The following is a 13,179-nucleotide window of genomic DNA, read 5'->3' on the forward strand; positions in this document are numbered from 1 at the left end:
GTGGGGGGGTGGGGGGAGACCCTAGAAGAAATGGGAAGCCAGGCATGGTGAACCATGCCTATAATCCCAGTGACTCCAGAGGCTGAAGCAGGAGGATCACAAGATGAAGGCCAGCCTCAGCAACTTAGCAAAACCCTGTCTCAAAAACTAAAATACTGATGATATATCTCAGTGGTAAAGCTGGTACCACTGTACCAAGTACAATCCCCACTACCAAAAAAATTTAAAAATTAAAAAAGGAAAAAAATGGGAAAAGACCATATCAGAAACACAGGTAGTTAATTCCACTTAAAAACTACACCCTCTCCATCTACCTAAAAATACCAAATGACAATAATGAGATAAAGGTCTATAAAGCCACAAATACAAAAAGAACCTAGAGGAAGACAATAGCTATAAAACTTTAGAATCTAAAAAGGAGAAAAATATGTAGTAAGTGACTTCATAGGGGCACAGGGTGTAGCTCAGTGGTAAGAATGCATGCTAGGCCTTGGACTCAAATCTCCAGCACCAAAGAAAAAAGAAAAAGAAAGAAAACAAAGATTTCACAGAGTATAAAAATATGCAGCAGGAAGACAAGCCCAAAAGAAATATATCTTACACCATACAGCACCAAAAATTAGAAGAACCTTCAGTACCAGGCAATAAGAAAAGGAAAATGCACAGGAGAGGGGTTTCAGATGAGGCTAAAACCAGGAGAGAATGGACATAATTTGAAAAGCAATCAAACAATCTCCTTCTCTACTACACTACTAAGTATCTATTTCTCCCCTATGCTAGAAAAATATAGTCCTTAATATTCTGGAGAAGGTATACCAGAAGAAATTAAGACTTGGGTACATTAGGATTAGCTGAGGTAAAAAGTATCAGGTTTAAAAAGAAGAATTAAATGAAAATCTAATTCTACATACTCAAATTCCGGCACTCAAATAGTTCAAAGAATACTGGTAATCAAGTTTGCCGACCTCAAACAAATAAATGGAGAGCTCTTTGAATAAATTGAAAACCCAGCTGGTTACCTATAATGCAGTCAATCAGTTTCCAATCAATTCTTTAGGAGCCTGTCTTAAATTTGAATCAATGGCTAAGAGTCACCTTTTTTTTTTTTTAAGCAGTCTCTAACAAGAAAGATCGGAACAAAAAATACAAAGGAAAAGTTTCACAGGAGCACAAGAAAATATCAGACAACTAAAACAAAACAAAACCCTGATTAATATTCTCAGAAAGGATACTGCATCCAAAGAACAAAAAGTTACATATGGTGATGCACACCTCAAATGTCCACTACTTCAGAGACTAAGGCAGGAGGATCATTAAATTCAAGGCCAGCCCAGGCAACTTAGTGAGATCCTGTCTCAAAACAAAATAAAAACGGCTGGGAACAGAGCTCAGTAGAAAGTACCTCTGGATTCAATCCCCAGTACTGGCAGGGGAAAAACCCGACAACTTATTTTTTATGCACCTTTTCCTATGAAGCTCTTAGAGATATGCCAACCTAAACAAGAACCATTAAATATAAAGAAATGGAGATCAGAAAAAAATGGAATCCAACAAAAGCAGGAAGAAAACATTCTGAAACCGTGGTGAAGGAAAATTCCAGACTTGTACCTATAAGATGGTCCTAAAGAGTAGTCAGCCCAGGTGAAATCAGGTAGATGAAACCTAGAAGGTCTCTGGTTTGAAAAGAAGAAGAAAACAAAGGAAAGGGGGGGGGGAAGGAGAGAGAAGACAGGGAAAAGAGCAGTAACAAAGGCATAGGAAAGAAAGGAAATGAAGAGGGAAAAAAAAGGAAGCGGAGGGGGAAAAAGCAAGAGGAGAGCAGGAGAAAAGATGAAGGGAGAAAGGGAGAAGGAAGGAGGAAAGAGAAGGAGAAAGAAAAGAACAGGACCAAGGATGGGAGTTGTATGTGTAGCTCAGTGGCAGACCCTAGATTACATCCCCAGCCACAGACAGACACACAGACACAGACACACACACACACATATACCCGAAAGCAGAGGACCAAGGAGAGGGAAAAAAGAGGTAAAGGAAAGACAATAGAGAAGAAAGGAAGGGGGTTGGGGTGGTGGCTCAGTGGTAAGCGTGCTCGCCTAGCATGCATGAAGCACTGGGTTCGATCCTCAGCACCACATAAATGTAAAATAAAGATACTGTGTCCACCTAAAACTTAAGAATAAATATTAAAAAAAAAAAAAAAAAAAAGGAAGGAAGGAAGGAAAAAATCTATACACTACCTGATAGGTTAACCAAATGGGAAGATTTAAAGAGGAAAGATTTAGGCTTAGACAAAAAAGCATAAAGAAAATGAAATTTTAGGCTGGGCATATAGCACATGCCTATAATCTCAATGATTCCAAGGATTGGGGCAAGAGGATCTCAAGTTTGAGGCTGGCCTAAGCAACTTAGTGAGAATCTGCTTCAAAAAATAAAAAGGGTAGCTCAATGTAGCTAATGGTTAAGTGCCCCTAGGTTCAATCCTCAGAACAAAAATAATAATAAAAATTTTAAAAGGGCTAGGAATGTAGCTCAGTAATTCAATACCCAATTCCAAAATAGAAAAAAAAAATGGTCTAAAGTAATGAACCCCATGAGGCAAACAAGACACTGCTTGTCAATCCAAACCCCACTTCTCCCTTCTTACATACCATAACAGAACTCTGATTTTATTGAATTCTTCAGTGGGCTCAACTTCAAGACCATACTTTGTAACTTCCCTAACAATTAAGAGCCAGGAAAATCAACTCTAAGTTGTTGGATAAGATATCTAGGAGGACTTAAGAGTACAACTCAGTTGAGAGGGAAATCATATTAACACCTTACCCTCCCCACCACTTTTCTGCCTACAACTTCTTTGTGCTATCATAACAACTACAGATCCAACCGCAATGCTATGGCCTAAAAATAAAAACTATGTGCTGAAGATGGTAAAATAGGAAGATAGATGGTATAATGGAAGACACCCAATCCCTGGTGTCCACACAGAGCTGTTATAAAAACTATGTCTTTTTGAACTCCTTTAAGGAAAAGAATAAGCCCCTAATTTGCAGAAGTAATTATACTATGGTCTTTGTTATTAGTGTTCAAACACAGTTCTCAACACTAGCATCAACAGGGTGAAAGAAGTTGAAGCCAGATCACCCTGACATACCCAAATATAGTTCACAAAATACAGGGAAGAAATGCAAAAAATTTCCCAGTGGCACCTTTACAACTCACAATAAAGGAGCAGGAATTTCAAGGAAGACAACGCCTACTGAATATTAGATTGCAGTCAAAAATAACAAAGCATATGAAGACATCTATCTCCACAGTTAACAAAGAATTTCAAAATCTCTGAGCAGTGTTTTTTATTTTGTTGGAACCAAGAATTGAAATCAGGGGTGTTTTACCACTGAGCCACATCCCTAGCCGATTTTATATTTTTTTTTATTTTGAGACAGGATCTCACTAAGTGCTTAGGGCCTGGCTAAACTGCTGAGGCTAGCTTTGAACTTGCAATCCTCCTTCCTCAGCCTCCCAAGTCATTGGGATTACAGGCATGCACCACCATTCCTAGCTCTGAGCAGTTTAAAAATAAGTTTTTGCTTTGTTCTTTGGTACTAGGGATTGAACCCAGGGTCACTTTACTCACCTCCAGCCCTTTTTATTTCTGAGACAGGGTCTTGCTAAAGTTATCCACACTGGCCCTAAACTTGCTACTGTAACTGTCTCAGTTTCCCAAGTAGATGGAATTACAGGCGTGCACCACTGAACCTGCATTGTTAAAATAAATGTTTTAAATGTTCAAATAAAAGGAACATAAAACTTAAGCAAATAGCAAGATATTCTAAAAAGAGATAGATATATTTTCTCAAAGACTTGAAAGAGGAAAAATAGAAGTTCTACATGTGGTTTACTATGGGCAGGTATCCTCCCATAGTTTACTATGAAAAAAATTACTCCTGGGGTTAGCAGTAAACATACATTTGAAGACAGAGCTAAAGAGTCACCCCTAATACAGATATAAAAATAGAAAAAAAGAAAACTTAAAAGACATGAAAAACACAATGAAAATTCCAAACATACATATAAACAAACAGTTTAGGAGAAAGTGATAAAGTCTGAAAATATACCAAAGTGGAAAAAGGACACTGAATTCTCAGAATGAAAAAAAAAAGCCAGGCATGGTGGCATGCGCCTGTAATCCCAGCAGCTCAGGAGACTGAAGCAGGAGAATTACAAGTTCAAAGCCAGTATCAGCAACTTAGCAAGGTCCCAACCCATCTTAGCAACTCCTTGTCTCAAAATTAAAAAAAAATAAAAAGTGCTAGAGACGTGGTTCAATGCTTAAGCGCCCCTGGTTTCAATCCCTAATACAAAAAAAAAAAAAAAAAAGAATGAAAAAGAAAGTCAAGTCTCAACTATAACAGACTATCAAAAGACCATCTAGCCACGGAGTGGCACACGCCATAATCCCAGAGACTCAGTAGGCTGAGGCAGGAGGATTGTGGGTTCAAAGCCAGCCTCAGCAAAAGAAAGGTATCAAGCAACTCAGTGAGACCCTGTCTCTAAATAAAGTACAAAAAAGGGCTGGGGATGTGGCTCAGTGGTTGAGTGCCCCTGAATTCAATCCCCGGTACCCGCCCCTCTATTAGCATAAACAGATATCAAAAACAAACTATAATAAAATCTTAGTCATAAGAAAACAGCTAAAATTCAAAGTAGCATACAAGAGCAAAATAATGAAATCCTTAAACATAAAAAAAAAAAGGAAAAAAAGAAAAGAAAAAGTAACAGAAGTTGAATAAGGTGGTACATGCCTACAATCCCAGGGACTCAGAAGCTAAGGCATGAATATCACAAGTTCAAGGTCAGCCTGATTAACTTAGTGAGAGCCTGTCTCAAAAGAAAGGAGGAAAAAAGGCGGGGCTGGAAATATAGCTTAGTGGTAAAACATCTCTGAGTTCAATCCTCAGGGGGGAAAAAAAATACATAGAGGCAGGAGGATGGGGAGTAAAAAGACTTTCTCATAGACTCTGAAGGAAAATACATAACAAAAACCTCAAAAAAAAAAAGCACTTCAAAATCAAGGAAAACGGGGTTTGGGGAGCTCAGTGGTAGAGCAAGCACAATACCAAAAAAAAAAAAAAAACAACCACCACAACAATAACAACTAGGTCAAATATGTAGCTATATCATCACAAGTTGAGAATACATATAATATAGTACGATACTACTCCTGAAAGGGAAAAATACTATACGTATGGAGTTCACATGTATGTATAATATGTCAGTTTGAATACATATATAGTATGATACCATTCCTGGAATGGAAAAGTACTATACATATGGAGTTCACATGTATGTAAGTATTAACACAGATGGAGCTCCGCAGGGTAGTACACAGCTACAATCTCAGCTAGAAAGGATGAGAGGAGAGAATCATAAATTTGAGGACTGGCTACTTAGTGATACTCTATCTCAAAACAAAATATTAAAATTTTTTTAAAAGACTAGAGCTGAAGTCTATTGGTAAAGTATCCCTGTACCACAAAAAAATAAAACTTAGATGGAGCTACTCAGGAAGCTGAGGCATGAGAATCACAAGCTCAAGGCCAGCCTGGAATACTTAGTGAGATCCTATCTCAAAATGAAAATTAAAAAGGGCTGGGGATGTAGCTCATTGGTAAAGTGCCCCTGGGTTCAATTCCCAGTTGGGGGGACACGGGCACGGGGACACGGCCAAATTTTCCCTCAGTCCCACCTAACTACTTTCAATCTAATCCTCCAACCTTTTTGCCTCTTTCCTTATAAACAACCAATCTAATCCTCCAACCTCTACTCTCTCCAATGCACTATTATAAGACTTCTGCCCAAACCAGAGAACTATAATTGCTGTCTCAAGAACTTCTTAATCCTCTGTATGGTAACTCTGTTACTATCAATTACTATTTCCTGAAAACCGAATTGTCTGTTCTCTTGCTCTCCCAAATGTGGATTTTTCACCATAGTTCTGTCTTCATTTTTACCAAAAATGTCATTTGGTTCCCAATTCCCTCTACACAATTCCAACTCTAACTTCACTCCATTAACTTTATTCTAAATTTCCAATAAAACATCCTAACAGTTCTGGACATGCAGGCATATGCCTGTAATTCCTGCTTCTCAGGAGGCTGAAGCAGGAGAATTGCAACTTTCGAGGTCAGCCTGAGCAATTTAGGAAGACCCTGTCTCAAAAACAAATTTTTAAAAGGGATCGAGATGTAGCTCAGTAGTAGAACACTTGACTAGCATGCACCAGATCCTCTATTCAATCCCTAGTACTGGGAAAAAAAATCATAGCAGTATATAAACTAACATGCCCCAAACAGATTTGTCCTTAATGCTTCATTTGCTCTCTTCTATTTGCTCATTTTTCTCTATTACTATTACTCTGGATGCTGTCTGGTTTTGTTTGTTTATGTTTATTTGTTTATTTATGTATGTATGTATTCTTTGGTGGAGAGGACTGAATCCAGGATATACCACATAATAAACACACTCTACCACTAAGCTACTCTCTCAGTCCTAACTCCTATTAATGGTATCACCATTTCAGAGTGATCAGCCTTGATATCTTTTTTGAGGGACAAGGGATTACTGGGTATTGAACTCAGGGGCACTCAACCACTGAGCCACATCCCCAGCCCTATTCTGTATTTTATTTAGAGACAGGGTCTCACTGAGTTGCTTAGCACCTCTCCATTGGTGAGGCTGGCTTTGAACCCATGATGATCCTGCTCCTGCCTCAGGCTCCCAAACCATGGGATTATAGGCATGTGCCACTATGCCCAGCTAGCCTTGATATCTTCAAATCACCTTTAACTGTTCCCTTTTAGTGTTTTATTACAAGTTCAAGGTCAGCCTGATTAACTTAGTGGGAGCCTGTCTCAAAAGAAAGGAGAAAAAAAAAGGGGGGGGGGGCTGGGAATATAATTAGTGGTAAAGCACCCCTGAGTTCAAAAAAAAGAAGGAAGCAAGCACACAGATGAAAGTTGAAATAAAATTAAGACTAATTCAATTCCCTTTCTGGTTCATGGACATATTTCCATGTTAGAGTTTTTGGTTCCTGTATTTCTGTCATTTCATGTTTCAAAATTCTCCCTCTATTTCTATATTTCTATTCTCAATCTTTCTATTACTACATCTTTTTTTGGGGGGGAGGGGAGAGAGACTCAGGATTGAACCCAGGAGAGCTTTACCACTGAGCTACATCCATAGCCCTTTTTATTTTTCATTTTGAGATAGGGTCTCACTAAGTTGCTGAAGCTAACCTTGAATTTGCAATCCTCTCAAGCTGCTTGCCCAGCTCTACTGCAATCTTTATGGTCATTACCTCAAATCCTCCTCTTTCGGTTTCTAATCTCGCCTTTCAAATCCATCCTCTATACTACTAATCTACTCTTTTGAAAAGGCTGCTTTATCTTTCTGGATCATTACTGTTCCAGAATGAACAGCCAGTTCATTTCTCAGAGAAGTGAACTATCCGTAATCAGAGATCTCTTTACTGTTTCTGTCCAACTTGACCCTACTCTCAGATCAGGGCTAAAAGGTCCAGAGCTAAGTACCTCACTCCACCCAAACCATTCTTTTCCCTAAAAGAACATGAAATTGGGACTGAGATTTCGTCTCTTGAAACATGAAACAGAAAATATCAGGAGGTGCCAAGCACAGTAGCACATGCCTGTAATCCCAGTGGCTTGGGAGGCTGAGACAGGAGGAACACAAGTTCAAAGACAGCCTCAGCAACTTAGCAAGGCCTTAAGAAACTCAGCAAGATCCTCTCTCTAAATAAAATATTAAAAAGAGCTGGGAATGTGGCTCAGTGGTTAAGTGACCCTGGGTTCAATCCTCACTACCAATACCTGCCCCCACAAAAAAAAACCCTCAAGAGATTTGATAGGATGATCATATGAGCTAATTGATATAAAACATTTCAGCACAGTATCTAGCACATAATAATCACTCAAATAGTTAACTACTGATTCTTGGGAGTAAATAACTGAGAAATCTTCAAAGAAAGAGAAAGAAGCAGGGCTGGGGTTATAGTTCAGTGGTACATTGCTCGCATACCACGTGCAAAGCCCTGGGTTTGATCCTCAACACCACATAAAAATAAATAAGTAAATAAAGATATTGTGTCCAACTACAACTAAAAAATGAAATATTAAAAAAATGGGGGGGCTGGGGATGTGGCTCAAGCGGTAACGCGCTCGCCTGGCATGCACGGGGCGCTGGGTTCAATCCTCAGCACTACATAAAAATAAAGATGTTGTGTCCACCGAAAACTGAAAAAAAATTATTAAAAAAAAAAAGAAGGAAGCAAGCAAACAGATGAAAATTGAAATATAATTAAGACTAATTCAATTCCCTTTATGGTTCATGGACATATTGCCATGTTAGAGTTTTGGTTCCTGTATCCTTCAAATAAAATGCCCTTTCTTTGCTTCTATAGTCTTAGAATGAGATTCTGAATCTTACAAAGGACCCTAACTTTTATTGTACACTAAAGAATTTAGAGGAGGGGCTGGGGCTGGGGCTGTGGCCCAGCGGTAGCACACTTGCCTGGCATGTGTGATGCACTGGGTTCGATTCTCAGCACCACGTATAAATAAATAAATAGACGGATAAATAAGATAAAGATTATCAACGATTTAAAAAATCTAAAAAAAAAAGAATTTAGAGATTGTTCCTCTTCTTTGAAACCTTTAATAGCCCTTACATCTCATCAAATGAAGTTGAAATAAAACATACCCCGCAATGTACCTCCCAATATTCCTTTTTCAGTAACTACCTTATTTACCTTGACACCTTGATCACATTCATAGAGAATAAAGGAATAAAAACAAACAAGTGGTATTTAAGAAACTCTACCACACCCTAGGTATGTATCACTTTGTCCTCTCTTCTGATGCCTACCTTTCTCTTTTTTTTTTTTTTTTCTTGGTGTTGGAGATCGAACCCAGGGCCTTCTGTATCACCTATTTTCGAATCTTTTCTGGCCTTTAATCTACTGTGACACCCCCTAGAAAAATCTCACTTATCAGTATTTACTGATAAAGCGTGAAATTATTTTGCTTGGGGACCTATCTACTCCAAACCATAACATGCTACAAAAAAAACAAAAAATTAAAGAGTAAACTTATACATACCTAAAATTATTATGGTTGATTAAATCCTCCATTTGCTAAAAATCCCATTATTTTAACACTATACAATAGCTATAATTCTGCTGTAATGCATTCTCATACACAATCAAAGAATATCAACTACGAAAATACTGCTGAGGCTCACAATCTGGCTTCTAGGCCATAATTCTACTGATCCAAAATGATGCTGGCAAAAATAGTAACTTTAACTTTTGCTATTTGCATAAAGAAGAGAAGTGAAAATGTTTGTTTTCTACCTTCTATCAAATTCTGTAATCAGTAATGAAAGGAACTATCACACTGCAAACTTTTTTATGACTAATGAAGATTGGCCACCAAGAATAAACAAACCTTACTCATTCTTATGGAGTTTTACAAAGTGTTCAGAAAGAAGGTAGCCAGGCAAGAAAAGAAGAAAGGCCCTTATGTTGTTCTGTCAAAAGGAATGAATGTATGAAAATACGAGTGTTTAAAAATCTATGAATTCACATACAAGAATTAGGGTAGTGGATAAATTTCGGCATTTTCCTCCCCCGTCAGAAAAAATATCAATATAACTTGGTCATGCTTCTACTGCCACTCATATTCCATGATTACCAATGTTTCCTTCAAACCACTTCAGGTTTCTTGATTCCATAGTTAAAATAAGCTGAATATGACTATTTATATCTTTATTTTTTTCAAAGTATCCATCAACATACACTTATTTGGTTCGATTTGTTTTTCAGATTTTACAAAATCTGTTTAAAACTCCAAGTCAAGGGGCTGAGGCTGTAGCTCAGTGGCAGAGCACTTGCCTAGCATGTGTGAGGCACTGGGTTCGATCCTTAGTATCATATAAAAATAAAGAAAAGCATTCTGTCCATCTACAACTACAAATAAATAAAACTCCAAATCAATATTTGGTCCAAGTTCTGTTAAGTTATAATATTTGAACAAAAGACTGATAATCTTCAAACTGCAACAAAAGTGTGGTATCCTAAGCTCCTAAGTATTTTAATGTTTCTGATAACAGTCCTTACCACTCTGGCTGCTCTCTCTTGAGATTCACATTTCCTGCAAAACCATGGTCCAGTGGGTACTTGAACAATGCCATAGCAAGCTGTTGGGAAACAAAATGTTTTGAAACATTCAAACTTGAAAAATTATGAAAAATCAAATAACCTTTTCAAAGCTCTATTAAACCAACTACCTTCAAACTATTCATTAATGGCTTTACAGAGAATTACAATACTTACATCTTATTTACCATATGTATATAGCTGTTTAACTAAAAACTAAATTTGTATAACAACAAAAATGCTATACCTCATATGGTCATAGTAGCACACTCTAATCCCAACTTCTCTTTTTTTTTTTTTTTTATTTTGGCAGGTACCAGGGATTGAACTCAGAGACACTCGACCCCTGAGTAACATCCCAAGCCCTATTTTGTATTTTACTTAGAGACAGGGTCTCACAGAGTTGCTTAGCACTTTGCTTTTGTGAGATTGGCTTTGAACTTGCCATTCACCTGCCTCAGCCTCCAAAACCATGGAGATTACAGGCATGCGCCACCATGCCTAACTATCCCTGCTACTTTTGAGGCTAAGGCAAGAGGATGGCAAGTTTGAGGACAGCCTGGGCAACTTAGCAAGACTCTGTCTCAAAATTGCTTTGTTTTGTTTTGGTACTGCGTATGGAACCCAGAAGCACTTAATCACTGAGCCACATCCCCAGCCCTTTTTTATATTTTATTTAGAGACAGGTCTTGCTGAGTTACTTAGGGCCTCAACAAATTACTGAGGCTGGCTTTGAACTCATGATCCTCCTGCCACAGCCTCGAGCCCCTGGGATTACAGACATGCGCCACTGCACCCAGCTCAAAATGGTTTTTATAAAGGGCCAGGAAGGTAGTGAAACAATGAAGCAGTTGCCTAGCATGTTGAAGGTCCAGGCTTCATTCCCCACAGGCACACAAAAAAATTTTTTTTTCCTTTGGGGTACTGAGGATTGAACTAAGGGGATCTCAACCACAGAGCCACATCCCTAGCCCTATTTTGTATTTTATTTAGAAACAGGTCTCACTGAATTGCTTAGCACCTCATTTTTGCTGAGGCTGGCTTTGAACTTGTGATCTTCCTGCCTCATCCTCCCAAGTGGCAGCGATTACAAAGGTACACCACTGTGCCTAGCTATAATTTTTTTTAAATCATACTATAACAAGCAATTATGTAAAATTTAATACACTGTAAGATTTTTTTGCATAAAATAACTCAGAAATACATTAATTCATTCCTATGCCCTATAGTTTAAGGAGAAAGTGTTTTCGATTTAGTGAAAATATTTCCAAATAATCTTTCAAAATGAACAGATATTGAAAAAAAAAATGAAATATAATGTTAGCAGTAAAATGCCACCAGGCAGGGTGGAGCATGCCTTTAAATCCCAGTGACTCCGGAAGCTGAGACAGGAAGATTTCAAGTTCAAAGCCAGCCTCAGCAACTTGGCAAGAACCTGTCTCCAAATAAAAACTAAAAAAAGAGCAACAGTGAGAGAATAGCAGTAAAATGCTTCCATTTATATTCAATGTCTCAAATAGGCAAATCCATAAACAGCCTAGGGCTCTGGGAGTTGGGGGTAAATGGTGACTGTTAACAGGTCCAAGGTTTCTTGTTAGGGCAAGGAAAAGGATCTAAAACTGATAGTAGTAATGGCTGCACAACTCTGTGAATATAGTGAAAAACCACTGAATGGATAAATTGTATGGCATGTGAATTATCTCTTGGTAAAGCTATTACAAGAAAATAAAATTGCTATATTTATCTCTAAATATTTTATATTGTGAACACTGTAACAAGTATTCCAAGTACATATTATATATCTAATTCACAGCCTCATTGGTTGAAAGTTAGTTTTTAATATCAATTAGCTCAAAACTGAAAACTTTCTGGAAATCTAATACACATTCAATTGACATTCTTGAGTTTGCTCACTAGAAACTCGAAAATATCTTAAATACTGGGAAGCAATAAAGGAATGTAAAATCAGCACCACCTTTATTTGGTACTGGGGACTGATCCCAAGGGCACTCTACCTCTGAACTACACCCCCAGCCCATTCATTCATTCATTTATTATTTTGAGTGTCAGGGATTGAACCCAGGGGCACTTCAAAACTGAGCCTCATCCCCAGGCCTTCATACATATTTTTCAACTTAGATTCAGGGTCTGACTAAGTTGCTGAGGCTGGCCTTGAATTGGCAATCCTCTACCTCAGCCTCCCCAGCCTCTGGGATTACAGGTGTGCAGCACTGAGCCTGCTATTTTTTTTTTTTTCTAGATAGGTTTCCTAAATTGCTGATGTTGTCCTTGAACTTGTGATCTTCCTGCCTCAGTTTCCCAAACTGTTGGGATTACAGGAATACACTACCCACACCACTTCAGCAAACTTTTAAACTCCAAAGGCTAAAATTCTAAGCCTTTTTCAATATATATATGAATGTTAAAAAAAAAGTCTATTGGCCAAGAAACACAGCATCAGTGTCTGAAACACACAATTTTATTTGGAAGTAGCTCTAGAAAGAAAAATTTTTTAATCTTTAACTTTTTATATTAAAACATTTTAATATTTCCATATTAAAATACTTAATTTGATAATTTTTCATCTGATTTATAATTCCCCCACAATGCCAGTGAACCCTGTAATAGAAATATTATATATCAATCCTAAAACCTTATCTAGCTTTCCACAATTTTTTCACTCCTTTTAAGAAAGGAGGGGGGAAGGTATGCAACGCTGCCCTTCTTTAAAAGAAACTGGCAATAACCACATTCTCAGGTTAATTTACTATCTCAAAATCATTACCACTGCATCCCTCTTCCCAATTGTGATAATCCATTCTTCAAATAATGCACTTTGACACCTTAAGATTTTCCTCTCTCCCCTTTGGTAATGTCCTTACCAATATGCTATTAGACAACATCTGCAGCACTCAAAGCCAGTTTCATAAATGGGAAAAGGGGGGGGGGGG

At 37.9% G+C, this 13,179-nt stretch overlaps 1 protein-coding gene across 6 annotated transcripts in view; it reads right to left on the reverse strand.

Moving 5' to 3' along the window:
* The window catches only part of Mllt10 (MLLT10 histone lysine methyltransferase DOT1L cofactor), a 193,185-nt gene extending 182,663 nt beyond the window's left edge, over positions 1 to 10,522 (reverse strand). For 5 of the 6 annotated variants that reach the window (XM_048812728.1, XM_048812723.1, XM_048812719.1 and 2 more), the window contains exon 1: positions 10,190 to 10,522. The gene's annotated coding sequence lies outside the window, so the exon portion shown is untranslated. The remainder of the gene's footprint in view (positions 1 to 10,189) is intronic. The other variant, XM_048812729.1, reaches the window with a different exon arrangement.
* Positions 10,523 to 13,179: the final 2,657 nt, after the last annotated feature.

Source organism: Marmota marmota, unplaced genomic scaffold (genome assembly GCF_001458135.2).
Source record: "Marmota marmota marmota unplaced genomic scaffold, marMar, whole genome shotgun sequence".
Taxonomy (NCBI): domain Eukaryota; kingdom Metazoa; phylum Chordata; class Mammalia; order Rodentia; family Sciuridae; genus Marmota; species Marmota marmota.